Source organism: Thermobia domestica, chromosome 8 (assembly GCF_964235325.1).
Source record: "Thermobia domestica chromosome 8, izTheDome1.hap1.1, whole genome shotgun sequence".
Taxonomy (NCBI): Eukaryota; Metazoa; Arthropoda; class Insecta; order Zygentoma; family Lepismatidae; genus Thermobia; species Thermobia domestica.
This window is the reverse complement of record NC_137461.1, coordinates 121,783,299-121,789,298: the sequence shown is the minus strand read 5'-3', so window position 1 is coordinate 121,789,298 and position 6,000 is coordinate 121,783,299.

The window sequence follows — 6,000 nt, the reverse complement described above, 5'->3', positions numbered from 1 at the left end:
TGTTAAAATTCCTCTCCGGTGTGGCAAAGACGCATTATTCTAAACTTTCACGGAAGAAACCACAAAACTTACAAGCTTGGTGCCACGTTTAGTCGTGTGTGGCCGCAAAATAATGAGGACTGTCTTCTTTCATTTTCTTTCTTTTTTTCTAAAAGGAGAAAAAATTGGATGTATCCAGAGACAGTCCGCCTTGTTTACTGTTAACTTTAATGAATGTAGTCAATTAGTATGTACAATTAAGCATATTACATATTTCCTCCCTCACGTTTTCAGTTTTTCGGCATTTTAGAAAATGCATGAAAATGTGAAACGTGATTTTGCAACATTGTTCGTACGCTCTACAGATTTACATTTCTTCTATATTTAAACTAAAGAAATTATACAAAATCGTTACATATTTGAGTATAACTACTTCTAAACTAATTTGGGCACTCTATTTGTTTTCTCTCTTTATATATATATATGAATATTTTCCACGTGTGTTCTCTCTTTTTTATGGGTCTTGCCTCTAAATGTATTATTTCAAGTGGATGGCATTGTAAACGCCTACCACTTTTCCTGAATTGACCTCTGTAAGTTCGTACGCGTTGGGATTTACTACTCTGGAAACGATTACGGTCCGATGTAAACTAACAGCAGTATTTTTTGACACACCTTTTAAGGCATCTGAGTGGTGAAAATTTCGAAAAAGAACTTTTTGTCCCAACTTTTAAGTCACAAGAGTATGTGATTGGTCAAAGGCACGCTTACGTTGTTTTGCCTTTTTCCTCAGTTTGGCCCGTGCTAGTTCTATCCGCATTTGTGTCCTGAAGGGGCGGTTCTAACCCTAGAATTTTTTAAAGTTCGTTTGCTGGTTTTCTAAAATGCAACTGAAAGTGCGTGCAGCCCGTGGAACTGTGCACAGATAAATTTATGCAATTGACTGCAAAGTTGACACACAATGGCTATTTACTATCTTTCTCGTGACACAGAATTCTCGAAATCCGTCCTCCAGTTTTGTTGCCAATTTCTACTGGGTTTCCAGCAGGATGATAAGTTGTAGTAGTTCTGTGTTCGATTCCAAGTTCCGCTAATCCATTTTTCCATTTCCTACTTAGGAACTGTGTCCCCCGATCCGTGAGGATGATTTGCAACCCTGGGTTGTCGAGCAAATATTCATTTCTCAGTCTGTTTAATACAGCTATTGTAGTTACCCTTTTCAAAGGGTATATTTCTACATATTTGCTAAACAGATCGCAAAACACTGCACAGTATTGAATGCCTCCTCTTCCACGCGGTAATGGCGGTTATGAAATCCAAACTTACGAATTGGGCCACGCCTGTTGTAATGATGGGCTTTAATGGACCCGCTTTGTATTTCTGAGGGTATCTTGATTTCTGACAGATGTCACACGAAGCGGCAAACTGATTGACTTCTCTCCTCATTTCCGACGATACAAAATATTCAGTGATTGATGCCAACGTTTTCTCGTATGCAAAATGTCTTAAATTGTGAAAATATTCCATCACGGGAAGTATAATTTCTTTGGGCAAACAAACTCGCGTCCCCTCATTATCTTCTTTACATAACAAGCCATTCTGTACAAAATATCTACAATACTTACTTTGTAGTTTCTTTCCGTCTTTTATCTCATTTAATATTTCACTTAGGACTTTGTCGTTTTCTTGCACTGTCGATAAATAAGCTAACTACCTACTTAACTCGCCTGGTAGCCGACATGTTAACTCAGCTATCACCTCAGGCGAAATTGGATTCCGATTTATATTCTAACTTTCAGAACCAGAATTGATTGGGCATCTCAAAAGATAATCTGACATATTTTGATTTGAAGCCACAAACCGGAATTCAAAATCCAGGTCTTGGATGGCTAATATCCACCTAGAGAGCCTAGCATTTCATAACTTACACTTCAAAATAAATTTAAGCGCCGCGAGGTCTGACAACACAAGAAATTTTGATTAAACTAGGTACACTCCCAATTTCGATATCCCATATATCAGTGATAAAAATTCCAGTTCCGTAATTGTATAGTGAATCTAATATTAAACATTGCGTTCCGATGGCAATACGGCTTGCTTCAACTGCTAAATAAAATGATCTATCAATCATGGGACGATGTAATGTGACCTCCTCTGAAAATGCTCTTTTAATTTTTTCTAATGCGGTTTGACATTCAGGAGTCCAGCCGAAACAGCGTTCCTTGCGAAAAAGTGGCGAAATTAAATCTGCATATTTATTTTGGAACGCCCTGTAGAAATTTAGGAATCCCAAATAAAACCTCAGCTGTATTATATTTCTTGGAGGTGTGAACTGCTTTATTGTCTGTATTTTCTGGGGATACTTTTCGATTCCAGAAGGAGTCAAAACATAGCCCAATATAGGTAATGTGTGCCTGGCAAATTTGCATTTTGATAGGTTTATTGTTAGGCCTGCCTTTTCTAATTTTCCCAGCACAATATCTAAGTGTTTTAGATGGTTTTCAAAGGAATCCGAGATGCATATGACGTCATCTATGTACGTCTCCTAAAACTCATCAATTTCGTTTGTTAATACTGCCTTTAGTGCTTTGATACTCAAGAACACTGCTGTCTTTAAGCCGAAACACAATCTTTTATATACGAAAGATTGATCCCCATGTACAAAACCTAAGAATTTTCTATCTTCTTTTCGCACTGAAATTTAATTGAAAAAACACGAAAGATCAAATATACTATTAATTTTCTTTCCTTCAAACTTTTGTAGTACTTCAAAGGGTTGAGGAGGAATATTGCTAATACCGCGTATTCGACCATTTAGATTACGCATATCCAAACAAGTTCGTATTTCTTCGAAGTTTTTCTTTGGGACAGTCACAAGAGATGACGTATATTCAGTACTTTGTTTTTCAATTATATCCCAAGCTAATATTTTTTTACTTCCTCATTCACTTGCTTCCTATAATTAAAAGGGTATGGGTAGAATTTTACCTGAAATGGCTTGTGGTCTGTGAGAGCTCTATTTGGTGTTCATATTCCTTTAATAATCCCGGTTTATTATATCGAAAACTTACCGGTGTGACAATAGCAGTGTTTTCAACTGCTGCTTTTGTTCCGCAGTTAAATCTTCCGCCTGCATAACATGTTCGCGAATTTGTTCAGGGGTAACCCTTGTTTGAACTTGGGACCAATTGATATTACTAGTAACACAAGTCGCCGAGAAGGTATACATCATCCGGTTGGACAAGCACCACTTTCTAACTCGTGAAACGTAACATTCTACTACTAACTACCCTCGGTCTTTGGTTCGGTATAGACGTGTTATGTAAACACAACTTATTACACACATTATACTCATGTGGTGAGACAGAGTTTATTATTACATTAATTTCCCCTTTGTTTCCCGTATTTTACGTGCATTTCAACGGTAAATAGGGTTTGGCAACGTTGTCTTCTTTTTCCTCCCTTACATTTTCAATCATACTACACTTAATTTCTTTACTGGTATTTTGGGCCATGTTATTATAACAACTTCCCGTTTCGTTTACGTTTGTCATTAATGCTACGGTTTCCATTCCCTTCAAGGACCCGCGATCGAATCTCTATATATTTCTAAGGGGCAATAATCTCGTTTTGTCTTGTATTTCTTCGAATACAAGGGTAAGTTCATTTAAATTGTTTACCACTTCAGACTATCTTCCTGAACGAAAGGGACACTAACTACCTTTTCCCCATTCTTTAATTTCAACAGACCACGCTGATAATCCATTACATCCCTATATTCTTAAAAACACCCCCCCTAAAATGAACTACTAGCGCTAAACATCAAAACGTACCCCTCCTATATTGACTCAAAAACGCCTGTGCTATCACCTTTGCAGCTCTCGTGCCAAAAGCAGAAAGAATCTTTAAAGCATCAGGCTTTAAATGTGGTACATTAGGATCCTTCTCTAGTATTTGTGACCAAAGGGTATTACTTAAACAAGAAACGGTGGCGCCCGTATCACAGAGAATTTTTACAGCTATTTCTCCAATCTCCCATTTAATTTCTGGCAACAGTGAAACATTTTGTTGCCTGGGAATTTCTGTATAATTGATGTTGTGCTCCCTTGTTTTAAGAGAAGTTCCTCTATCTTCTTCGGTATCAATCTCGTTTTCTTGGTTCGATTCCTTTCTATCTAAGATCACAGTTTGATTAATTTCTCCTCCCGGTGTATTCTGCTGTTGCGATCTCGTTGGTCACGCTCTGTTTGTATTTTGCGGCGGTCCTAAATCAATTCCCGCAAATCTTCCCGGGGAATTTTCTTCGCGTGATACACTCTCTCTACTACTTAGATCGCGATCATAGTCCCTATTTTCTTGTCTTTCATATTGTACATGATTGACCTCGGGGCCGCGGCCATTGTTTGAAAACCGATTCTGATTATTATGATGTGACTAATGATGGGTAAATTCCCGGGAAGATATTTTTCGGGAATATTCCCTAGGAATATTCCCCAAAATGGGAATTTTCCGGGAATTTATGTACAATTACAAAAAAAATTGCGTTCTATTACTATATTATGATTTCAAATTTAAATTCGTTTTCATATCACCGTATAGTATTACTGTTGTCCCCAAAGGAGTCTTTAAAATGTATATTCTGAACGATATTGTGTTATTTTATTAATACTTTATTATGTTTAGAGAGTACGCATAAAAGTATGTTTACTTACAATATGTTCTATGCAAGTAAATATGTGTGATAAATGGTATTCTAAGTACACATACTTTTAAATCACTAAACAATATAAACTTATATGTAAGTGGATTTTTTAAACTTGACCCTGCTACTGATATTATAAACATTACATTTCTGAACGTTGTAAACAAATTAGGTTGGGTAACTGCCAGAAGACACATGTCTCACAATTAATCAACATTTGCACATACATATTTTTGTTCATAATATTTCCAAGACACTGACATATCTTTATAATCTTGCACGTAACACTGCCACACACGACCTTTATTCCTACCTATTTCTCGAAATTTCATGCGTTAATTCACATGTAAGAGAAATCTGAGTGTTTCTTCAGAAATTCCAGTCAGAGACAAGAGACACACGGACGTCTACTACTGAAAGTGGCTCGGGGTGTACTAATAGTACCTATTTCTACATAATTTCTACATTACTTTAAAAACTGGTTCCTTTTCACCATTTGTAAATTAGTATTTTGCTACTTTTTACTGCAAATTGAAATGCAACTTAAAAGATCATATTATTAGTTTATATAAAGTACAGGCAACGAATTTAGTTTTTTTAACCTCCAAATTATTTAAAACCTAGAAGTAAATCATATTCAATGAAAATAAAATAATTAGTCACATGGATCTTATAATTTGAAAGACAAAGTAAAGAAATGGAAATAAGTTCCTTCTCGGGAATTTATAAGCGAGAGAAAAACCCAGGAATGTTTCCATTTTTTATTTTTCTTCCCACCGGGAATATTCCCACTGCCCATCACTAGCTACGACTGCTTTTCTCTCCCCACATTCCTGACATTTCTCCGTTCATTCCTACCATGCCCTGTCTGATATTCGTCTACGTGACTGCTTTCTGTAATTATTGCTCGCGTTACCGGGACGCGTAAAATCACGAGAATTATTCGGGTTACTTCTCTGGTGCTGTACGTGATTTATATGTTCTCTTTGCGGAGGAACACCTTAATTACCATTATATATATACACAGTTTATATGTTGTAAGTTTCAATATTTAGGCAACAAATAGTATTACTATCAACACTATCAGTAGTAGGAATATAGTTTTATTCAACACTATTAATACCACCATTATTATATCAAGCCAAGATTGCGATAGAAATTTAAATATTCGTATTCCAGTGAGTAACTAACATCTGAGAATTTCAACTTAAATTGTTTCAAAAATATATAGTATTTCATAAATCAAGATTAATAAACACTCAAATCTATATTTGAAAAAAAATCATAAGTAATTCACATTTTCCACTGGAGGATCATTC